Source organism: Nelumbo lutea, chromosome 1 (genome assembly GCF_056320005.1).
Source record: "Nelumbo lutea isolate HS-2025 chromosome 1, American lotus-T2T, whole genome shotgun sequence".
Lineage (NCBI taxonomy): Eukaryota > Viridiplantae > Streptophyta > Magnoliopsida > Proteales > Nelumbonaceae > Nelumbo > Nelumbo lutea.
In genome coordinates, this window is record NC_142684.1 from 128,181,736 (window position 1) to 128,207,601 (window position 25,866).

The 25,866-nt window shown below is 43.9% G+C and overlaps 1 non-coding gene and 1 pseudogene across 1 annotated transcript; one reads left to right on the forward strand and one right to left on the reverse strand.

The window, feature by feature from the left end:
• Positions 1-74: 74 nt before the first annotated feature.
• Positions 75-25,038, reverse strand: LOC148877470 (phospholipase A1-IIdelta-like; annotated as a pseudogene).
• On the forward strand, positions 17,042-17,148 carry LOC148877471 (small nucleolar RNA R71). Its single transcript, XR_016106100.1, has one exon. It is a non-coding gene; the product is annotated as a small nucleolar RNA R71 (small nucleolar RNA).
• Positions 25,039-25,866: the final 828 nt, after the last annotated feature.

A 25,866-nucleotide genomic window follows, 5' to 3' on the forward strand; every position in this document is an offset into this window, starting at 1 on the left:
TAACCAATAGTAGATTACCTAATCCTAATTGCTAAATGAAATTTAGAGAGAATTTTGCCATATTAGTACATTGCTCAAAACTCAGGAACTGGGATATTATCATCATCAAATGGCGGGGTTAAAACCCACTCCCCATTTTCATCAAGCTCCATGCCTTTGTTCTTCTCGACCCACCATGACGGAGGAACCAACAACTCTTCTTTTAGATAATCACCGGACTTATTAACTAGAGCAATACTCCTCTTCACCTTCAACTCAAAGTCTCTGTCCGTTCCATTCCACCCTACGACCACATGTAGCATTCCTTGAAGGTTATGCCAGTCACTGGGATTCTTCGAGTCTCTCAAGCTCGATGATTTCCGATTGTCGATCACGAGCTCAGTACCTGTATACTGGTAGCCCAGTATCTGGGTTGGGTACTGTGGAATCAGATCTATTTCATTCCTCACGTGCAGCACTCAGAGGTTTGGAAATGCCTTGAGCCTATCATTGAATGCCTTGTTTCCCACCTGTGGGCTACCGAACATAATAGCAGCCATAGGGATCATCGACAGCCCATTTTCAACCACATCGAAAGCACTCAAGATGGCCAGACAAGCGCCGAGGCTGTGGCCTATTATTGTTAGACTTGGCTCCTCACCTTTGTATTACTTCACTAGCTCTTTGATCTTGGTTAGAAATTGAGTTCTGGCACCTAGTTTGGTGAAGGGGGATCTTGGGTCGTCAGAAGTGTAGATGGTGAACCAACCTTTCATGACCATGGGCGCATTTTCGACGTCATCTTCACTGTTGCTGCTGCCATTGCCATTGGCTTTGTTGTGAATTTTGCTGAGGAGACTGATGGAGGATGATTTAACTCAATCTATGAAATGATGACATGTGGACCTGACTCAGCATGGGCAATAGCTCTGCATCGTAGCCTGACCGTAGCTAAGTAACTAGCCCATAAAGTAGCTCACTATATCATAGTTCGCTGTAGAAGTTCGCGACAACACAAGCTCCGAGTTCCCCGAGCTACCCAGAAGGGGATACTCTAAAGACTGATTTAGCTCACGTACTAGGAAAACCAGCTCGCTCCAGTCCCCGAACGAATAAGTCACCCCAGAGAACAACCTTAGTAAGGGCAACCCCGAAGTATTCCCAAGCTTGCTACAAAGTAGCTTGCGAGTAAGCGGCACGGATGTTTCTTAGGAAGCTTCTACCTGACAAACCGTACCGATTAGTCTGTGCCACGTCTCTTAACTGACGGCGTAGTCCCCTGTCCTTTCGACAGTCTGCACACACGTCTCTCAGTAGGCAGAAGCACGCATGCCTTTTTAAGACATGTCACTCATCCAAGCGAGAGGTACGTTGCAACGATCACCTGCGCAGCCTTGGCAGGTAATGGCTGCGGCAGGGACCCAATGGCGGTTACACTCTATTTGGCAGTAATTCCCCTTTAAAAGCCCTTGAGGCAAAAGAGAAAGGCTCTCAGACTTTTGAATACTTCCACACTCATATACTCAACCTGAGTCTTTGTTTGCTTGCGAGCTAATCTCTCAAGCACATTGATAAAGCGTGACCTACACTCTTAGCTTTTGCACTCTCTTTCTTCTCCTTCCCCAACGTTCTGACTTAAACTTCGGAGTATTCCCATCGGGTAAATCCCTGGGAATCCTTCTTTCCATCTTCTCAGGTGCCGTCCGTTGCCAACAAGGAGCCAGTTAGCAGCCAGCTAGGAGTGCCCGGATCGTGCCACATCATTTGGTGCCGTCTGTGGGAACCACTTCTAAAAGCCTTCCTCCAAGCTTTTACAACACTTCTCTTCCAAAAAACTTAGCATTCTTCATGGCTTCTTCCAACAATGCCAGACGTGGCGCCAGGCAGAACGTCGCCGGGGAACAACCCTAGTTTCCTACTGTCTATATCGGGCAGTTTACCATCCCCCTCTCAGCGGACGGAGTCCCCAGCCTGAATGTGCCTCTTATAGTGACACCTGCCATTGCTCCGCTCCCTTCTACTGTAGAAGCAACCCCTACTGAACCCTTGGTTGTGCCCCCGGCGGCCAACCCGAACCAACTGGAGGACTTGGTGTAGTGCATGCGGGCCATGCAGGCTCAAATGCAACAGTTCCAACTGTTCCCACTTTACCAGTAGCAAGTGCTGCACTAGGTCTCCTAGTACCAGTACCAACAGCAATTTCCCTTGCTACCTCAGGCCCAACAGCCACTTCCTCCCTGACACCCAGCCGCAAAGTAGGCCAAGCCATCCCACCGAGGTGAGCGATATCGCTGGGGAGAGGTGTCCCAGGTTCAAGATCCTGCTAGGAGCCAAGCCTCTTCCCGTAGCAAGAAGGAAAGCCCGACAACCCCCACCTCCCGGCCTATGGGAAGGACCGGGGCCTCCCAGCCAACTAGGCCCGCGTCGCCACAACCCTCACAATTCGAGCTCCCGCTCACAGAAAATCCGTTTGAAGTCTTGGCCACGGATCCCAGACGGGGCCCTTCAGTCCAAAGTCACCGCCGACAGTCCGAGCCCATCGAGCTCAGAGACATTGAAGCATCAAGCGCCAATGCCGAACCGGCAAAGCAGCAGCAGTGAAGACGCCGGTGAGCCTGCCGCATCACATCCAGAGCCTCTCCCGAGCTCAGAAGGAAAGAGGAGGTACGCTTTGGCGAAGTAAGAGCTGCCCCCTCCTATCAATTTCTTCCCCACTATCTTTCGAACTCCTTGCTGTCCCCATGCCAAGGGACTTCAAGCTCCCTCCTCTAGATAAGGATGATGGGTCTTTCGATCCAAGCGACCATGTGGACGCTTTCCAGTTCCAGATGCATCTGGCCAGAGCCAGCAAGTCCTACATGTGTGTGGCCTTCTCCACCACCTTCAAGGGAGTCGCCTGCACCTGGTACTAGAACCTCACGCCAGGGTCGATAAGAAGCTGGGCACAGTTCATGCAGGTCTTCGTCTCTCACTTCGTCACTAGCAAGAGGTGCCCATGAACCCAAGAGAGCCTCCTCAGCATAGTGCAGAAAGAAAGGGAATCCATCCGGAGCTACATCAAGCGGTTCAATGACACTTGTTTGTAGATACCCGACCTGGACCCTGTAATTCGCCTCACGGCAGCCAAGCAAGGTATCACCCATAAGGAGTTCAAATGGCACGTAATGTGTGGTTCATTGTGACACTAGCAAGTGCACTAGCTGCTCAAGTAATAGAGTAGTGAGTAGAGTATCGTTCCCACGAGGACTTATGTAGCAACTACTAGTAATAAATCAGTCTACTGTTATCTGATCAGCCAAAATGTAAAACTAATGAAAAATTAAGATTAAAACTAAAAAGGTATTTCTAACACATTGGACCAAACACCTTGTATGCAAGTGAGGAGACAGGCTAAAGATGCATAGAAAAATAAATTCAGCAACTAGTTTTCTAAGCAATTCAAGTAGAACAGGATTCAGCCTTGGTTTGGTGAAATCCCAAAGCAATGAACAACCTCTCTCGAGCACATGTTCAATCTATGCATGAGTGACGGTTCTTCTATCTCTAGCAAGAATCTAATCCCCATGCATGCATTCAGATCTAGCAATTCTAAGGCTTCATTTCAGCTGGATGATCATCAACTCAGTTAAATGAACACCAACCGAATTATGCAAGTTATCTCTAACCTTGCACTCAATTCGGCTCTTGATTGGCAGATCTGAATTCTTAGAGTCTTTCTTAAGCACTCTAGGAATTCCAAGAAAGAAGAACAATTCGGCCAAACTGAATTAAAGCTACCAGAATTCTTTCTCAAGTAATTCAGGTATTACAAGTTCATGATTTGAAATCACAGATCTGATTTTAAAGAATAGCAGTTCAGATCTCACTATTTCATGATCTGAATTTACAGATCTGAGATTGGAAAATAGCAATTCAGACCTTGTAAATTCATGATCTGAAATTTCAGATCTAAGATTTCAGACTAGTAGTTCGGCCAACAATCCACAATTAAAATTCCAAACAAGAAACTTCAAGATTGAATCTACTTTACTCGAATGAACTTAGAAAACAAATTACAGAATTGAATTTACATAAAACAAGCTTTGATTACAGCAAGAAAGGAAAATTTGATGGAGAAATTACATAAGTCTTAACTGAATTCGATTACCAAATGGTACAGAAATCAAGTGAGGATGAAACCCTTGATCTCCAATTGCTTTCTCTCCCTTTGAATTTAGCTTCTTCTTCTCTTGAAGTTGCTTGTTCCTCCTCTCTTCTCCTCTCTTGCGCCTATCTCTCTCTTTTTCTCTCTTAGAACAAAAGCTCAAGGAGAGTTTGAAATCAGATGTTGGACCCCTTTTCCCTTGGCTCTTTTCTCCTTTTATAGCCTTCTCCTTAGCCCCTTTCCTCTAGAAAGTTCTCTCATCTAGAAAGTTCTACAATGCGGTTCCAGATAATTCAGGCTTGATTTTGACCCCGATTGAGTCCGTGTCTATCAAAACTCAAAACATGAAAGTTCTAGGAACCTTTCTTTATCTTTCCAACTCATCTTGAATCATCTCAATCGGAGTACGGATGAGAGAGTTATGCCCAAATTACTATTCAATGCTGAAATTGTCCAGAATTACCCAATTAACCTTGTTTTTCACTTAACGCCTCCTTTCTCTCTTCTAGAAAGTTTCCCGCCTTTAGGCTCCTTGGGCTGCACTTTGGGTTGCTCTTGAAAGTTCTCTCATCTAGAAAGTTCTACAATGTGGTTCCAGATAATTCAGGCTCGATTTTGACCCCGATTGAGTTCGTGTCTATCAAAACTCAAAACATGAAAGTTCTAGGAACCTTTCTTTATCTTTCCAACTCATCTTGAATCATCTCAATCGGAGTACGGATGAGAGAGTTATGCCTAAATTACTATTCAATGCTGAAATTGTCCAGAATTACCCAATTAACCTTGTTTTTCACTTAACGCCTCATTTCTCTCTTCTAGAAAGTTTCCCGCCTTTAGGCTCCTTGGGCTGCACTTTGGGTTGCTCTTGAAAGTTCTCTCATCTAGAAAGTTCTACAATGCGGTTTCAGATAATTCAGGCTCGATTTTGACCCCGATTGAGTCCGTGTCTATCAAAACTCAAAACATGAAAGTTCTAGGAACCTTTCTTTATCTTTCCAACTCATCTTGAATCATCTCAATCGGAGTACGGATGAGAGAGTTATGCCCAAATTACTATTCAATGCTGAAATTGTCTAGAATTACCCAATTAACCTTGTTTTTCACTTAACGCCTCCTTTCTCTCTTCTAGAAAGTTTCTCGCCTTTAGGCTCCTTGGGCTTCACTTTGGGCTGCTCTTGAGCTGCTCTTGATCTGCAAATGGGCCTCCTTATTACTAGGCCGAATAGGCTCCATTGGAGAGCTTTGGTTGTGCTCACTCTTTGGGCTTTCCCAAAGAGTGCAGCATGGGCCGAATGGCCCTCCTTTGACATCTCGGTTGGGCCTTGCTCCCAGCTGGGTTGTATCACCTTATATTTGGCATCCTTTAGCATGATTTTATGCTCTTTTTCCCTAGAATTGTCCCTTTGACAATTTCCTGAAATCAAGCTAAATTGGGGTAAGAATTCACACAAATCAACATCAAAACCATGCATAAACACCAGAATTTATATGTAAATTGTGGACACATCAGCACGTGGTTGTCAACCAACCCAAAACCGTGACTGAGTTCCTTAAACTCACGGACCGGTTCATTGGGACAGAGGAAGAGATCAACCAGAGGGGCGAGCAGGCCCCAGAAAAAAGAAAGAGGGAGTTAGAGCCCCCAAAGCGACAAGAAGAAGAAGAAGGATGTAGCTCGGGGGGCAAGGTTGGTTCAGCCTACCTAGGTCCCGGCAACAGAAAGGGACTACACACCCCTCAACACCAAATGGGCTGAGATCCTCATGGCGATCAAGGATGCCCCGTTTGTGAAGTCGCCACCACGGTTGAAGGCAGACCCTAGCACCCGGAATAAGAATTTGTATTGTAGTTTTCATAAAGATCACGGTCATAGTACCGAGAGTTGTAAAAACCTCTGCAATGAGATAGAAGAGTTCATCTGTCATGGATATTTATGAAATTTTGTACAAAATAATAATTGTAGTAATAATAATAAAGCAGTTCGATAGGGGGAGCAAGGCAGAGACACCCCCGAATCCAGCCGACAAGCGAAGCAACCGCAGAAGCAGCCCCCCGAAGAGAGACCAGTTTGGGTGATCATCCACGTCATGGTCGGAGGATCGATTGTCGCGGGTTGCAATTCTACAGCAGCTCAGAATCCAGTAGGGAAGAGCAGAGCCCTCCAAAATGACCAAGGACAGAATACCCCATCTTCTTCACAGAGGACGATGCACGTGGGGTCCACTACCCTCATGGCGACGCACTCGTCATAAAGATGAGGGTCAATGATTTCAAAGTCAAGTGAGTCCTTGTTGATTGATGGGATGTTGAAGCCCTCAAAATTAATACTAGTCCCATAATAAAATATTTGCAGTAAAAGTGGTTCTAGGTCGAATCCCACAGGGAGCAAATCAATAATCTCTTAGATGAATGGGTAATGTAATTGAGTGAGAGAATTTAAATACTGAAATTAAAAGAAAATAAAATAAATAGCAACTTAAACAAGAGAAAATCAGTCTTACTGAATTCTGGTTCAAGGGTTCGGGTTGAATTGATTGGCCATCGATCCTAGGTACATTTCAACATTCTTGCAATTCAAGCATTTAACCTTAGATTTATTAGGATAGCCATAATAAACCTTGTGTTTTCCTAATTCAGTTGACCAAACCCAGCATTCGATCAACACTTATCACCACTCAACTGGTTACGATAGCGTTCCATGTTAAATAGTGATAGCATTAAGATTTGTGAAAACAGTTAAACCAAAACAACAATAATTGAGATAACTGCAATTATTGAATCTTGTTCCATCGATTCCTTTAGGTTAAACCATGTCAATACATTGGTCAAAGGCTGTCATGAACAATTGACCCAGAAAGATATTAACCTAATTGCTACTTGTACCACTATTCATGACAATTACGGATCACTGAAATCATGGATAACAGTAGGAAAATCAACATTCAGTTTGTCAGACTAATTAACATTAACATCCAATAAAAAATATTCTCAAGAATCAATGAATACTTGAATTAGAAAGCAAGAAAATAAATTAACTACAGAACCTCACAATGACACAACCAAATCTCCCCCCTTGAACCAGAAAAAGAAGCTTAGCTGCTCATGATCTACACAATCTCCATGCCTTGCCTCTCCATAACCGAACTGCTTTCTTGAGCTTCTTGGTCTTCTTGATGATCACTTGGATCTTGGAATGAGTGATGCTAGAGCTGGTTTACCCCCCTCTTTATATAGTTGAAGGAGAGGGCTGTTTTCCAACTCCTTCTAGGAGATCATCTTATCTTTAGGGAGTCTTGATCTTCTTTGAACTAATCCTATCCTATCTCTTATTGAATGATCTAATCTCAATATTCTTATCTCTCTAGGATTACATTCAAGACTTTAGATCTAATAAGACTCTCTCTTTGGAGATTACATTCAAGATTTGGACTCTTGACTCTTGAATTCGAGTTGGGCTGCTTTAAAACTTGGGCTGCTTCAAGGTACTTCTACGAGTTGGACTTAAGTTGTGAAATGGGCCTGGCTGCGAACTTGCTCTAAATTCGGGCTTGTTTTCGTACTCGATGCGTGCCGAATCTTTCAAAACCCAAAACATAAAAGTTGTGGGCCTTTCTTTCATCTTTCTAATGTTTCTTGAATTGTCCAATTCGGAGTCCGGAGAGTTAGGCCCATATTACTGATTGTCGCCGAAACTGTGCAAAATCATCCGATTTGCCCTGTTTTCTTCCGATTGCCTTCTTTATTGCCTTGAATCGAAATACAAGAGTAATGAGTTCATTTAAGTGCTAAAGTAATATAAAAAGATGAAAATTAGAGGACAAAAATAGGGTTCTTTTCAGTCTCATCATTGATTCAGGCAGTTCGGCGGATATCCTCTTCAAGGCAGCCTTCGACAAACTCCAGCTTTAGGAGAGCGACCTAAAGCCCACAAACATTCCCCTGGTTGGCTTCAGCGGAGAGGAAGTTCAGCCCCTAGGAAGAGTGACAGTACCTGTGGAAGCCGGCACCTAGCCTAGTGTTGTAAGGCTCAACCACAACTTCTTGGTGGTCATGACCCCCTCCCCATACAACACCATAGTAGGTCGGCCGATTACCCATGCCTTACGAGCTGTGGTGTCCACCTACTACTTGGCCATGATGTTCCCTACGGACTTCAGTATCGGGGTAGCGAGGGGTGACCGGCTTGAGTCCCGCAAGTGCTATGTTGTCGCCCTTAAGGGAAAAGCTAAGGTGGCTGACGGCCTTGAGCTCGAGCGACCTGTGGAGTAGAGCAAGGAACGAGTTGCGCCCATGGAGGAGACTGTCTCTATTTCGACCTCAACAGAGGACCCTCCCCGAATGCTTTAGATCAGTGCTTCCGTCGAGGAGCCCCTGTGGTCCGAACTGGTACATTTTTTACTTAAGAATTTAGATGTTTTCGCTTGGTCCTCGGCAAAAATGCCCAGTTTAGACCCTGACATTATAACTCATAAGCTCAATACTGATCCTATAGTTAGGCCCGTTAAGCAAAAGAAACGCAACCTAGCCCTAGAGCGGTGGAGGGCAGTTGATGAGGAGGTCGGGAAGCTCCTCACAACCGATTTCATCAGGGAAGTCCATTACCTGAGCTGGGTGGCCAACCCCGTTCTGGTGAAAAAGGCTAACGGTAAATGGTGCATGTGCATCGACTACACCGACCTGAACCGAGATTGCCCAAAGGACTGCTTTCCACTCCACAGGATTGACCACCTAGTGGATGCGACCTCGGGGCATGAGTTGTTGAGCTTTCTAGATGCCTACTTAGGCTACAATCAGATTAGGATGGACCCAGCAGACGAGGAGAAAACTACTTTCATAACTGAGCTCGGTCTGTACTGTTATAAGGTCATGCCCTTCGGGTTAAAAAATGCCAGGGCGACCTTCCAAATACTTGTAAATAAACTGTTCGTGCCATTAATTGGCCAAAAGGTGGAATGTTATGTAGACGACATGGTTGTCAAAACCCAACTTTCTTGTGATTTAATACAAGACTAGAATTTAGTTTTTGAGATTCTGCGTAAATTTAATATGAAGTTGAACCCGAACAAGTGTCTTTGGAGTCACCTTAGGCAAATTCTTAGGGTATATTATGAACCGGCACGACATCAAGGCCAATCCGGAAAAGATAAAGGTCATCTTGGACATGAGACCACCTCGAAAAGTGAAGGAGGTTTAGAGGTTGAATGGCGGGATAGCCGCTCTGGGCCGTTTCATGTCCAAAACGACAGACCACTACCTGCCTTTCTTTAAGGCAATGAAAAGCAAAGGGTTCGAATGGACCCAAGACTACCAGCTCGCGCTTGACGAGATCAAAAGGTACCTCGCCAGTATTATGGTTTTAACCCGGCCCGAAGAGGGTGATGTTTTAGAGCTGTACCTTTCGGCCAGCGATGAAGTGGTCAGCTCGATACTAATAAAGGAAGTAGACCGGGCCCAACGACCTATCTACTACGTTAGTAAAGTGTTGTAGGGAGCACAGACAAGATATCTAGAGACAGAAAAACTAGCCTATGCACTAGTTATCACAGCCCGAAAGCTTCGCTTGTACTTCCAAGCTCATACTGTTATTGTCCTCACCAACAAACCTCTGAGGCTGGTATTGCTCAATTCTAAGGTCTCCGGTCGACTGGCGAAGAGGTCCGTTGAACTCAGCGAGTATGATCTCCGATATAAGCTGCAAACTGCTATAAAGGACCAAGCCTTAGCGGATTTCGTTGCGGAGTGCACTTTCAACTCAGAAGTCCCTAGGCCGGTTGAGCACGAGGCCCCCAGTTCGGGCGAGCTCGAAGCTCCCAGGCCGGTTGAGTCCGAGCGCCGTGAGGTAGCAGCCAGTGTAGCATCTCTCCCAATGAGGCCAAGCGCAAATTGGGATGAGGAGCCTTGGATCCTTCACGTAGATGGATCCTCCAACCAGCAGGGCAGTGGAGCCAGGATAATTTTGCATGGCCCAAGTGGCACAAAGTTGGAGTACGCACTATGCTTTGAATTCGCGGCATCCAACAATGAAGTGGAGTACGAAGCGCTGATAGCCGGGCTAGCCCTAGCCAAAGAAGTGGAAGCTAAACACATCATCATCTGCAGCGACTCCCAGCTTGTAGTCAACCAAGTCACAGTCGAATATGAAGCCCGCGAACCGACTATGATCGCTTACCTAGCCAAAGTATAGGAGGCTCTGCTCAACTTCCAGTCATACTTCATCAGGCAAATCCCATGGTCGGAGAATGCAGAGGCCGACGCTCTGTCCTGGTTGGCCAACACCAGTGATAACACCATAAGGATTGTGTACATAGAGGACCTGCCTCAGCCTAGCATTCTCGAGTGGGCAGAAGAGGTTGCTCCCATTGTTCAAGCAGAGCCGAGCTGGATCGACCTGCTCACGAGCTTCCTGCTACACGGGACCCTCCCTGCGGATTGCAATGCCACCAGAAGGGTAGAGCGTCAGGCGGCCAAATATGACATAATAGATGAATGGCTGTACCGAAAATCCTACACGCTTCCCTATCTACACTGCCTGTGACCTTCCAAAGCCAAGCTTGTACTCCGCGACACTCATGAAGGTTTATGCAGTAGACACTTGGGGGGTAGGGCCCTCACCAAAAAGCACTACGACAATGGTACTACTGGCCGATAATGAAAGCAGACGCCACCGAACTCGTCAAAAAAAGTGACAAGTGTCAGAAGCACACCAATATCCACCATCAGCTCGCTGTCGACCTCAAATACGTCACCAGCCCATGGCCTTTTGCACAATGGGGTATTGACATACTTGGGCCGTTCCCACCAGCGACAGGCCAGAGGAAGCTGAACCTCTTATAACAATCACGGCCCGAAACATCTAGAACTTCTTTTGGAAGAACATAGTGTGTCGCTTTGGTTTACCTCGAGTTCTAATCTCTGGCAACGACAAGCAGTTCAAGGACAAAAAATTCCAGAACTGGTGCCAAGACATGGGGATACGACAAAACTTCAGTTCGGTCGCACACCCTTAAGTGAATGGTCAAGTAGAGGTTATGAACAGAGCTATTCTTCGCGGACTGAAAGTGCCTAGATCAAGCTAAAGGACTGTGGGCAGACGAACTACCCAACATTTTATGGGCTTACCGAACTACAGAAAAGACTGCCATAGGAGAAACTCCCTTCAACCTCACCTATGGCACCAAAGCAGTCATCCCAGTTGAGATTAAGATTCCCTCGTTACGATTGGAAGCATACGACGACAAGGCAAATGGAGATCAGCTACGTACCAACCTCGACCTACTTGACGAAGTAAGGGACCTCGCATATATCAGGACTGCAGCCTACCAACAAAGAGTAGCCCGGTACTATAACGCCAGGGTCAAGAAGCGGAACCTCCATGTTGGTGACCTGGTCCTTCGGAAAGTTATGGTACTTGAACCTGGCGTTGGCAAGCTCGGACCGCATTGGGAAGGACCCTACCGAGTGAAACAAGTTCTCGGGGATGGAACATACGAGCTCGAGACCCTTGAAAGGAAACAAGTACCTCGGGCCTAGAATATTGTCAACTTAAGACAATATTACCTGTAACAACTGAGTAGACCACGAGTCACTCCTAGAGCCTAAGGGCCAAAATGCCGAGCTAACATGATCTCGGCGCAGTAAGACCCAGTCACCTCTATTGCATGGGTGAACTACTGAGTAGACCACGAGTCACTCCCAAAGCCTAAGGGCCAAAATTCCGAGCTAACATGATCTAGGCGCAGTAAGACCCAGTCGCCTCCGCGACATGGGTAAACTTCAATGACAGACTGCAAGCCACCCCCTCATCCTAAGGGCTAAGGCGCCGAGCTAACCAAAAACTCGGCATTAAGAAAGACTTGGCCGCTCCGGTGGTGCAAGCAAAGCATGAAATGGTAGAGGCGTAAGCAGCTCGGGTTCAAATCCTATGAAGCATGACTCATCTCAGTGCGTTGGATGAATTAAGGAACAACCGAAAAACACATAGCTCGGGTATGCGTGGCACCATGGGGATGCCTTAAAATGTCAAAAGACGTCTCGGGATAACAATGACTGAAGGGTCCTACTTCGAGTAAGTAGCTTTAAGTAACTTGAAACGATGAGATCATTTTGGCAAAAAGGAAAATTCATTACTGGTTCAAAAAAAAGAAAAAAAAAGAAGAAAGAAAAAAAGTAAATGACAAAGTAATAACCGAGCTAAATAGCTCAGGAAAGTCTGATAGAAGGTGAGAGGGCACAATCGCCCAACAAAAGATCTTTTCAAGACCGGGTTTATGGCACCCAGGAGCCACCAGAAGTCTAGACAAATGCCGTCGAAGCCTCAGGAATCCGCCTCCTCATCCTCATCCTCCGGAGAGTCAAGCTCCTCTTCCTTCGCCTAGTCCACCGTCTCGGGAGACAGACCCTTCATAGTGATGCCGTCGAGGTTGAGCCCAGAGAATTTCTTCTGGGCCAACCACCGACAGAGGTTGAACCCGGAGCGGTACGAACTTGAGCCATACTCTACCTAGAGGTCATGATATTCCTGGGAGTCTTTGAAGTCCCAGATCGCCTTCTCTTGCTCGGCCTCCACCATGTTGTCGATATTCCTGGGAGTCTTTGAAGTCCCGAACCTATTGCCGAAGGAGCTCCCTCTCCACTGCCACCCTTAACAACTCCTCACTATAGCGCGTGCTCTCTTCAGAAAGCCTGGCAATCTGGACCTCTTGGTCTCGGATGAGCAACTCCTGGGACTCACTCCCCTTGCGAGTGTGAAGGAGCTCACCCTGAGTCCGGTCGAGCTCGCTCTGAAGCTTCTAAATGTTGACCTTCTAGTTATGAGCATCGCAGGAGTGGACATGCATCTGGAGGGCCATGGCATGTATGGCGGTGTTTACCTGCCAACAAGAGATGGGAGTCAAAAGACAGCAAAAAAGGAAAGAAGGACAAAGGAAGATAGAATGACCACTTACCACCATACAGTGAGAGGTGGCAAGCGCGACAAGATCCCCAGGCTCCATCACTCCCCACTTAGTGACCTCCTCGTTGCAGATCACTCTTCGGCTCCTCCTACGAGCCACGATGAAATCGTTTACGCCCTCCCAGTTCCCCACTAGGACCCGCGGATAGGGAAACGACCAAGAAGGACCTGGGGGACTACCTCTTGCTGTAGGAGCTCACCCTCATCGAGGCTGGCCCTACTAGCACCCCCTTCAAATGGAGGCAGCGGAACTTCGGGTAGTGGAGAGGTGAAGCCCGACTCAACAGACCCGTACTTGGTACCCCTAGAGGGGGGAGTCAAATTTCAAAAGAATTTCAATTGTAATTTCAAAAGAATCTGGCTCAGAAGTCAAATTTTGCAATTCTGATTTCAGTACAAACTTCTGCTCTGCTTGTTGCAATTGATTAGGACTATTCTTAAGTGCAACTTTTAGCGTGTCTTCTAATTTAGATGTGTCTACTTCGGCTGCACCAACATCAATGCTATCGATTGCATAAATTTCATGTTCAATTGCGTTGGGATGTTCCATGGTTTTAATTACATTTAACACCACTTCTTCACCATTGATTCTAAGGGTAAGTAGACCTTTTTGAAGGGATGAGAGATCTATCATATGGACGCCCAAATCTTGCAGAATAAGGTGGGCGAATTTTAAAAAATTTCTCTCCCTTTCAACTGGGAATCGAATTCCCTATTTAGAAAATCATATTTTCAAGGATCAATCTTGAATCATAAACTGAACCAGATCTGAACCAAAAAGAGTAGGAGATGATTATACCTGATACGGAAAAATAATATCTCCCAACGAAGGTGTTCACGCCCAAGGAAGGATCTAAAGACTGCTCCCACTGAAGATGGCGCAGTGTCGGATGGATCAGAATCAGCAGTGTTCCTCTCCAAGAACTCTATCCTTCGCAAGAAACAACAGGATCGCACGTGAGCACAACTTACAATCAATTCTTTCACAAAGAACTGATGTCAAGATCGAATCTTGACTTCTCCTACAGAGTTGGAGATCGAACTGGATGTGTGGCGGTTGCAGGAAGGAGGCGGCAAGAAAGATTTTCGTAGGGATTGCAGAAATCTTTCTCCTGTGATTTCAGCTTTTAAGAGGATGTGAGTATGTCTTCTCTAAAGGCTGCCGCCCCCTCCTTCTTTGTAACCCCAAAGGATCAGCTCCTAATCCAATTAGGAGTTGTTGATCCAAATCTCATTTGGATCAAAACATCTCTTTAGGTGATAAGGATAAAACCTTATCTTATCTGCAGATTGGATCAACCTTCTCCTAATATTATTAGGAGGTTTCTAGATCCAAATCACATTTAGATCTGGACTCTCTGAGTGGATAGGGTTAATGCCCTATCCTATCTGCTGATCCATCTCAGAATTCACCCATATTTAACTTATTAAATAAGTCTAGTTCAAAATGGGCTTTAGGCCCATTAAGCTTATGTGCTCACTTAGCCTTCCTAACTGCTGCCCAATTGGGCTTCTTTGTATGGTGTGGGACCCAAGCATTGATCTACACATCAGCCACATGGGTTCGGCCCAGCCTTTGTTACAAGGCCTAGCCGAAAACACTGCTATGGACAGTGCACCCCCTGAAACCCATCAAATGGGCTCTATGGGCCCAACACTTACCCTTAGTGGTCTCTGGGCCAAGCCACCTTATAACACCCTGGGACTATGGGCAGATGCAAAATTAGCCCATCAGGTATTACCCTCAATGGTCTTACACTTAACCTCTCAGCCCATAATGATCAAACACTGCCCGACAAGAGAGGACCTCTCCCTCGGCTGCAAGGAACAATGTTGCACTCTCTGCTTATATGGATCCTGGGAATTAAAACCTTTTGCAAACATTTTAGAAACCATAACATATATACTTTTATATCCCATATAAAATATACTTTGCAAAACAAATCTCAACGATTGAAATCGGCTACTAGCAGTCTTGGTTTCCATTAGAGAGAATGCATCCCCGATCATTACCTTTGTCCGACAAAGGGGTTGATCCTGTCACTATGATCACCCACTCAGATGAATTCTCAGACTATCCCAACATACTCAGGTTTTGACCCCCCGCTAAGGATCTCATTGATTGGTACATCAAAGACAGCCCAATCTGACACCTAGTGCAGTATCATAATCAAGTCTAGGGGTCGGGTGCAACTTTCTAGTTTTTCTCGTTAATCTCCAAGGTCTAGGGCAATACTGGAAATCTGGTCCAGTTCAAAGATTCAATTAATCCTACATTGTATGTGCCTAGGGTCTCACCCTGGTAGCTTAGACAGGCCACCTCAACTGACTTGGTGGCACAATAGCGTCAGCCTTAACAGAATAGGTCTCCCCAGACTGACCTATTGGCTGTGAACATTCTAAACTAACACAAGTCTCATTAAGTGTCCAGTTTAAGGGTATTACATAGAAACATACCAAAGGAACATGAATCAAATGTATACTTTTATTCATTTACAATAAATTCATAATGTACATCATTTTGATTGAAGCTAAGGGCATACAAAACTGTCTAACACTTTTTGCACATCAATTAAAGCATCACTAGTAGCAAGAAAAGGTCTCCCTAGAATCAATGGCATTGTTTTATCTTCCTCCATATCCAACACAATGAAATCAACAAGAATGATGAAATTGCCCACTTTGACTAAAACATCTTCTACTATTCCCCTAGGATATTTTATGCTTCGATCAGCTAATTGCAGGATAACAGCTATAGATGTTAGTTCATGCAGTCCAAGTTTTTCAAAAATAGAATAAGGCATTAAATTTATACTAGCACCTAAATCACATAAAGCTTTTTCAAATTCAGTATTCCCTATGGTGCAAGGTATAGAAAAACTTCCTGGATCCTTAAGCTTTGGGGGCAATTTCTTTTGAAGAATGGGTGAACATTCTTTGTTTAGTTTTACCATCTCACCATCCTCCCACTTTCTTTTGTTGGACATTACCTCTTTTAGGAATTTGGCATACTTCGGCATCTGTGACAAAACATCAAGAAGAGGAAGGTTAATATGAATCTTTTTAAAAACTTCTAAAAATTTGTCAAATTGTCTATCTAATTTAGCCTTCAAGACTCTTCCACGGTAGGGGATAAGAAGTTTAATTTCATGTAAATTCAGTTTAGGGGTGCTTCCTTCATTCTCCTTCTGTAAATCGGCCATTTCAGCTTTCTTGTCATCTTCTAGGGCTTCGCCGACTGTCTTCCCACTTCTTAAGGCTATGGCGTTCACATGCTCTTTGGGATTCTTTTCTATGTTGCTGGGTAGCCTTCCCTCTTTCCTTTCTGACAACATGCTTACAATCTGCCCCACTTGAACCTCTAAGTTTTTATTCAATGTTTCTTGACTTCGGAACCTTGCTTTAGTGGCACTAATGAATTTAGAGATCATTTCCTCTAAATTGTTCTTTTTTTCTTGTGGAGGCGGCTGTGGTTGGAAACCCATGGGTGCCTTTTGCTGATTGTTACTCCATGAGAAGTTTGGATGATTCCTCCACCCTGGGTTGTATGTATTGGAGTATGGGTTGAAGTTTGACCTGCCAGCATGAGAGATAAAATTAACATTCTCATGAGGAATAAAAGGACTATTTAATTGACAGTCAGAATTAGTATGTCCTATTTGACCACATAAATCGCATGAGATGCTAGATGGTGTATTAATGGCTGCAATATTAAAAGCATCAAACTTCTTATTCAGACTAGCAAGTTGCGCAGATATGGCTGCAAGGGAATCGATATGGTGTACTCCCCTCTGATTGGTTCGATCATTGCTCCACTGGTAGCTGTTTGACACCATCTCCTCTATTAGTCATAAGCTTCCTCTGGTGTTTTCCTCATGATCGTACCACCTGCGGCTGCATCAATAATGGTTCGGTTAGAGGGGGTAATACCATTATAAAAGGTCTGAATTTGATGCCAAGTTGGTATCCCATGGTGAGGACACTTTCTAAGCATCTCCTTGAATCGTTCCCATGCTTCATACAAGGATTCCCTCTCAAATTGAGCAAAAGTAGTAACATCATTAATTAACATTGTTGTTTGGAGGGTGGGAAATATTTAGCCAAAACTTTTTGGGTTAGATCATTCCAAGTAGTGATACTTCCTGTAGGGAGTGAGTTAAGCCAATCTTTAGCTCTATTAAGCAATGAAAAAGTAAATAATCTAAGCTTAATAGCATCATCACTAACTCCATTATGTTTAAACGTGTCACATATTTTTAAGAAGTTAACAATGTGTGCATTAGGGTCATCACTTGTTAACCCACTAAACTGAATGCTTGTCTGGATCATTTGAATTATTGCAGGCTTGATTTCAAAATTGTTGGCATGAATGGTGGGCTTGCAAATGCTGGATGTCGCTCCATCAATGTTTGGACAAGCATAGTCCAAGAGGGTGCGATTTCCTTCTGCCATCTCTCCTTCAATCTCTATTGCTGGTTCACAAATAACAACCTCCTCTCTTGCTTTTCCTTTGTTGGCCCTTTGCAACAAGCGAAGGGTCCTCTCAATTTCTGGATCAAATTCAACTAATCCTTCATGTCTAGTGCGTGTCATGCACTAGTAAATCTGAACCAACAAGAATTTGAATAAATAAACAACAATAAAAATAACAAAAATAAAAAGAAAATAAAAATAGAAATAAAAGGTCCAAATTAATCAAGGTTGACAAATTCTAATATTATTTTAGGATTAAATCCCCGGCAACGGCGCCAAAAACTTGATAGCTATAAATATATAACCCTAGTAAGTGCACTAGTATAGACTATATGAAAATCACAATCTTGGATAAATCATAAAGATAAAAATATATTCATTAACATAATTAGGCGTTCCTCAACCCTAGCAAGAAACAAATCAGTTCATGAAATAATAATTAAAGCAAACAAAGGGAAAGAAAGAACTCTTAGAATCGCCCATGATGCTGAGATCTCCTCCTCTTGCCGCCACCTTTTTCTTGAATTCTCTCTCCTTTATTGACTGATTTCTCCTTTCTTCTTGATTCAATCCCCAAGATTGAGTGATTGTGTGATGCCTAAAGCTTGTCCGCCCCCTCCTTTATATAGCTTAAAGGAGAGAGGGTGGTCTCCTATTTCCTCTTGAAGTTAATCTTTACAAGAATAGAAAGTCCTATCCTAATTCTAATCTTATCATTTTATCTAATGAACTCAATCCTCTTATCTCTCTAAGATTACATCAATAATTTAGATCTGGAAGGACTCTTCTCAGTTTTTTGTTCTTGGATTCGTATTAGACCTCCTTTGTGAATTGAGCTTCGGCCAGGCTTTTCTGCAAGTTGGGCTTCAGCTGCGGATTGGGCCTTCCTATGAATTTGCCGCGACTTCGGGCCCAGATTTGGCTTCGATTCAGGCCGAATCTGCGAAAGTCCAAAACATAAAAGTTGTGGATTTTTCTCTTATCTTTCTAGTGAATCTTGAATCAACCCATTGGGAGTTCGGATATGCGAGTTAGGCCCAGATTACTGAATGATATCGAAATTGTGAAAAATCATTCGATTTGTCTTTCTTTGCTTCTGATGCCTTCTTTCATGCCCTGAATAGAAATATGAGTCCAATTAGATGCTAATTTGGTATAAAAGACATAATAATTAGGGATAAAAATATGATAAATTCTACTATAATCAGGGGGAGTCTGGTCAGGGCGCGACATCTTTACTTTGCGCCTCTGGTTGCTCGACAGAAGACGGCGCGAATCAACACCAAACATGATGGCTGCCAAGAAGAAACCATAAGGAATTAGTTCGGTAAGAACAAAGTATATGTATATATGCAACAGTGACAAGGTACTACGTGACCTAAAGAGGCAACCTACCCGGGCTTAGACCAACCTACACGAGCTTCTCCTCGATCAAGTAATCCAAACAGAGGAAGCCAACTGATGCACAAGACAACATCATTTTTTGAGTATCAGGGTCCAATTCGACCCTAGAGTCCTGAATGGCGCCTCTCCAAGAAGTAGGGAAGGGCCACCCCTTTGGGTTGTAGACAAAAAAATTATCCCACTTCTAGGCGGGAATTTTATTTGGAAGCTCATATAAGAGCTTGTAGCCACGACGGGGAGAGAAGTAGTAGAGACACCTCTCCAATGTAGCCCCGGGAGTGGCATTTTTTATACAGAGGATAGCAGAGAAAATGTCAAGGTACAAAGAAAGACAGTATTCACAACACAAGGATATAGTCCCAACCATGTTCCGAATGGCATTGAGATGAAGTTGATCGATCGATAGTGACGTTGAAGTGGTTTAGCACTTCCACTATCAAAGGGTGCAAGGGAAGACGTAGGCCAGCTTTGAGCTGCTCCTGATAGATAACTATCTCATTGGGACCATTCTCCCATGAAAAGTTACTGGTGGGAAGACAGTAAACAAGGTCCTTGGGGAGGTGGAAATAACTGATTAAAGACCTAAGCCTCCCCTCTGTCATAGAGGAAGGGCCAAAAGTATCAGGCTCCCTTCCTTGGGAAGTGCAGGCTCCATTGTCAGAGGTCTCCTAGGCCCTGTTCCCAAGCTCCCCTCGAACTCGAGGGAGCATCGTCACCCAGGCCACCGCCCCGATGGCGACTATGATACAGGTACCCTAACATGACCGATAGTGATCGAGATTCATCAAAAAGGACGGGATGAAGTAAAGTGAGGAACTCGAGTAGACTTGATTGGTGCATGACCTCAGAATCCGAAGACAGCAAGGTGGCATGAGAGAGAGACCCAAAGGGCCCTCCTATTTTTAGGCTCCACACCTCTGAATCAACAGCCCGGATTAAGGTTGATTGGACGGTTTGCAGGTGTGCTGACCGCACGCCTTCTGAAACAGAAAAGCAATTGGCTGAACGTCTCCCATGATTGAGGTAACGACGGTTGCATGACATCCGGAGTTAAAAGCCACCCCAGCATGTTTTCGGAATACGAAAGGTCAAAAAATCTCCCGATTCCCGCGAACGCATTTAATGTGAGTAGTCAATCAAGTTTGAATCTTGATCAAATCAGTCCATCATACTTCATGAACTCCTTGTGCTAAGGCAACACTCTAAGCTCGAGGAGTGGGGGGCAATTGATGGAGGATGATTTGACCCGACCTATGAAATGATGACACGTGGACCTGACTCAGCATGGGCAACAACTCAGCATCGTAGCTTGACCACAGCTAAGTAACAAGCCCATAAAGCAGCTCACTATATCATAGTTCGCTGTAGAAGTTTGTGACAATACGAGCTCTGGGTTCGCCGAGCTACCCAGAAGGGGATACTCCAAGACTGCTTTAGCTCACATACTAGGAAACCAGCTCACTCCAGTCCCCGAGTGAATAAGTTACCCCAGAGAATAACCTTAGTAAGGGCAACCCTGAAGTATTCCCAAGCTCGCTACAAAGTAGCTCACGAGTAAGCGGCGCGAATGTTTCTCAGGAAGCTTCTACCTGACAAACCGTACCAATCAATCTGCGCCACATCACTTAACTGACGGTGTAGTCCCCTACCCTTTCGATAGTCTGCACCCACGTCTCTCAGTAGGCAGAAACGTGCCTGCCTCTTTAACATGTGTCACTCATCCGAGCGAGAGGTACGTTGCAATGATCACCTGCGCAGCCCTGACAGGTAACGGCTGCGGCAGGGGCCCAATGGCGGTTACACTAGATTTGATAGTAATTCCCCTATAAAATCCAATCTCTCGAGCACATTGATAAAGTGCGACCTACACTCTTAGCTTTTGCACTCTCTTTCTTCTCCTTCCCAAATGTTCTGACTTAAGCTTTGGAGTATTCCCACTGGGTAAATCCCCGGGAATCCTTCTTTCCATCTTCTCAGGTACCATCCATTGCCAACAAGAAGCCAGTCAGCAGCCAGCTAGGAGTGCTTGAATCATGCCGCATCAGAGACCATCGAGCCAATTGTAGTGTTGCTCTTGGTCCTAGTTTTGATTTTCTGGTTTCAACAGAGCCTTGATGGACTGAAGTTGTGCATCTATGACATTAATCCATTCATAATTTTGAATGGCTCCCCGCCATGCCACATATATCTCGCGTCCACCTAGAGATTTACTAGTTTGGTTGGTGATGAACCTATAATTTATCTATAATTTTTGAGGACTTTAGCATGAATTTTTATGTTAGTTTTATTAAATTTTGCCTTAATTTAGCTTAATGCTAAGAATAAGTTTCAGGGGTAATTAATCTAAGAAAAGGAAGGAAAAAGGCAAGGAAAGAAGGTTCAAAAAGACCAAATTCAGCCAAGCCCGGTTGTGGAAGCAAAAAAGAGCACTTCGGCCCAAGAAGAAAAAGTGGATTCTATTAGACAGTTTTGTATGCCCTTAGCTTCAATCAGAATGATGTACTTTGTGAGTTTATCATAAATGAATAAAAGTGCATATTTGATTCATGTTCCCTTGGTATGTTTCTGTGTAATACACTTAAACTGGACACTTAATGAGACTCGTGTTAGTTTAGAATATTCACAGCCAGTGGGTCGGTCTAGGGAGACCTATCCTGACAAGGCTGACACTGTGGTGCCACCAAGTTGGTTGGGGTGGCCTGTCTCATCTGCCAAGGTGAGACCCTAGGCACATACAGTGTAGGATTAATTGAATCTATGAACTGGACCAGATTTCCAGTATTGCCTTGGACCTTGGAGATTGATGGGCAAAACTGGAAAGTTACACCCGACCCCTAGACTTGATTATGATACTGCACTAGGTGTCGGATTAGGCTATCTTTGATATACCAATCAGTGAGATCCTTAGCGGGGGTCAAAACCCGGGTATGTTGGAACAGTTTGAGAATTCATCTGAGTGGGTGATCATAGTGACAGGATCAGTCCCTTTGTCGGACAAAGGTAATGATCGGGGATGCACTCTTACTGATGGAAACCAAGATTGCCGGCAACCGATTTCAATCGTTGAGATTTGTTTTGCAAAATATATTTTTTATAAAAGTATATATATTATGGTTTCTAAAATGTTTGCAAAAGGTTTTAATTCTTGGGATCCATAAAAGCAGAGAGTGCAACACTGTTCCTTGCAGCTGAGGGAGAGGTCCTCTCTTGTTGGGCAGTATATGATCATTATGGGCTGGGAGGTTAAGTGTAAGACCATTGAGAATAATACCTGATGGGCTAATCTTGCATCTACCCAAAGTCCCTAGGTGTTACAAGGTGGCTTGGCCCAGAGACCACTTAGGGTAAGTGTTGGGCCCATAGAGCCCATAAGATGGGTTTCAGGGGGTGCACTATCAATAACAGTGTATTCGGCCAGGCCTTGTAACAAAGGCTAGGCCGAACCCATGTGGCTGATGTGTAGATCAATGTTTGGATCCCACGCCATACAAGGAAGCCCAGCTGGGCAGCAGTTTGGAAGGCTAAGTGATTACATAACCTTAAATGGGCCTTAAGCCCATTTCGAACTGGGCTGATTTGATTAGTCATTTAAAGGGGTGAATTCTGAGATGGATCAGCTAATAGGATTGGGCCCAGACCCTATCCACTTAGAGAGTCCAAGATATAAATAAGATTTAGATCTAGAAGCCTCCTAATTAGATTAGGAGATGGCTGATCTAATCTGCAGATAAGATAGGGGTTATCCCTTATCACTTAAAGGGACTTCTAATCCAAGTTTGATTTTGATCAGCAACTCTTAATGGGATTAGCAGCTGATCCCTTTAAGTCTATAAAAGGAGGAGGGGGCGGCAGCCTTTAGACATGCAATGTACAACTCCTGTCTTTAGAGCTGAAATCACAAGAAGAGAGAATTCTGCTCCCTACGAATACTCTCTTGCCGCTTCCTTCTTGTAGCTGCCGCCTGCAGTAGTTCGATCTCCTCCTCTCTACAGGAGTAATCAAGATTCGATCTTGATACCAATCTTTTGGAGCTATATTCACAAGCCATCCAGTTGATTCTTGTGAAAGGTCAAGTTCTTTTGGAAGAATACTGATGATTCTTCTCCACCCTACACTGTGCCATCTTTAGTGGGAACAGATTTTGGATCCTTCCTTGGGCGTGAACACCTCCATTGGGAGATATTGTTTCTCCGTATCAGGTATAATCCCTCCCTACTCCTTTTGGTTCAGATCTGGTTCAGTTTATGGTTCAAGAATGAACCTTGAAAATATGATTTTCTAAATAGGGAATTCGATTCCCAGTTGAAGGGAGAGAAAAATTTTTGAAATTCGCCCCCTTATTCCGCAATCTTTGGGCATCCATGTGATGGATATCCTATCCTTTCAGATTCCTTGAGAAAACCCAAGAAAAGAAAGCCTAACTAAGAGTAGAATTCGGCCCAGAAAAGAAGGCCCATTCTCAACCCAAAAGAGCAGCTCAAAGTATAGCTATCATGTTCTAAGAGAGAGCCTAAGTGCAGCCCAAATAGCAGCCCTTAGGAGGCTTTCAAGAGAGCTCTAGAAAGTTCAAGAAAGGGGTGTAATACACCCCATTCTAGAGGCTTCAAGAAGGGGTAAGAGCCCCCTTGAAAAACTATATAAGGAGGACTTTAGGAGGGGGGAGAGGTGTTCAATTGCTTGAGAGGAAGGCTCTCCCACTCTTAGAGGTTCGGCCACCTTGAGAGAAGAGAAGAGAAGAAGGCTAGGCGCAAGGAAGAAGAAAAAGAAGGGCTGAAGGAGTTCAAGTCAGGCAAGCAAGAAGAGAAGGTGAGTTCAAAATTGAGGGTTTGTGATTCAGAGATCTTTTGTAATAAATCAATTGTAGTTTCATTCTCCTTTGGTTTGAATTCAATTTCTTTGTTATATTTTCTTTCTTCTTTTTCCTTCTTCCATTTTTCCTTGATGTATTTCAGTTTGTAAAATTTCAGTTCGTTAATCTAATTCTTTTTGATTCATTCGAATGGTTATGAATTGTACTTGAAGTTTCTTGAATAAGGGTGTTATTGTAGATTAATTCAGCCAATTAACCTTCAAAACTCAGATCTGAAATTGCAAGATCCGAATTGCTTGAAAGAGAATTCAAATCTGTAAATTTCAGATTGGCCGAATGGATCTAAAGCTTAGAATTCCTAGAGTGCTTGAGAGAGACTCTAGGAATTCAGATCTACTATTCAAGAACTGAATTGGATGCAAGGTTAGAAATAACTTGCACAATTCAATTGGTGATCAATTCAGATTTGAATTGATACTTTAGAAGTGTTTGTAGAAATGCATGCACGGGGATTAGATCCTTGATAGAGATATGGGGATCATCACTCATGCATAGATTGAACATGCGCTCGAGAGAGTTGTTCATGACCTTGGGGTTTCACCAAACCAAGGTTCAATCATGATTTATTCGAATGATCCAAATTGATAGATTGTTGAATTTTGATATTGACATTTACTGCTTACTCTTCTAACCTGATTTGAAGGCAATTGGGCCAACGATTTAGATAGATTTTAGTTTAGGATTTTTAACTTTCATTAAAGTTTTGATTTATTTGTTAATCAGATAAGAAGTACTCAATTTAGTATTGATACTTGTTTCCTAAATCCTCGTGGGAACGATACTTCATTCACTACTTTATTACTTGAATGGCTAGTGCACTTTCTAGTGTCACAATGAGCCACATCAGTCGGAGGTGACGACGATGTATCCAATCCAATTGGACTTGCGGCCCCAGGCTTCTCTGGAGAGGGAGTGGAGGAGGAAGGCTTGTAGGGCGTCGATGTGGGAGGTGGCATAGAGGAAAGCAGCAACTTCTAATCCGTTGTTAGGAGGGAAAAATTTTACCTTGTCAAAGAAGGTACGCTTACCGTAGTGGCTGCTGCCACAGTACTTGGAGCGTGGGTCACTGTTGAATGCGTCGTAGGTGCACTAGCAGAGATCCCCACATTGGAGGATGAGTTGCTGGAGGCTTAGGTCCAGTGGGTCGAGCAGACCTTCCCAGTGTTTGCTCCCAAGAAATTCCGCCCATGTTGGTTGTGGCTTGCCCGTCTCCATGACAGATTTGGCTAGAGGTAGTCGAGGAGAGGGAGAGAGAGAGAAGCTTGGTATGAGTGAATGCGAACAAAACTCGATGGGAAATAATGGAGGAAGGATCATATAAAATGAATTAGTCTGGGCTTTAGGTAGCTATTGGGGATAAAATATGATTAGTGAGGAATTAGCCAAGGACAAGGATAGAGTGACAACAAGTTGTTTTAAAACTAAAATTTGAAGAATTATTTTTCTGAAAACACCAACATATGTTAAAAAGAAGTTCAACTCAACTCTCTGTTATATTGTATAGAAGAATTTGAACTCTCTGATCTTTTTTCTTTTTTTTTTTTGGGGGGGGGGGGGGGGGCATGATTAGTGTGACTGAATAGAGGTGGCGTACCGTGGGACCATGGTTGGAGGCCAATATGTGGTGGCTGGTGTGGTCGCATTTCACTTGACTGAATTCGACCTCAACGGGATTTTAATGGCAGCATACCAACATTTAATAACTGATGTGATGTTGCAAATGCTGACGTGTTTGGATTTGCCGATTGCCCATGACATGACATATTATGATTGGCCCATGACATATTTGGATATTTTTAGAATGAAAGGGGCTTTATACATTAACATTGTCAATGAAGTTGTTAGTTTCCTCTTAACTCTTATCTTTTTATCTTGCAAATTTAAGAAGAAAATAGTTGTTGGTTTATTCTTTATCTCATTATCTCTTAAAATGGAATTTTATATATTTTTTTCTAATAATACCCCAGAACACAAAATACTTCTCCTTCCTCATAACTCAAGGGCCTCATATGCATTAATAATAATAATAATAATAATAATAAT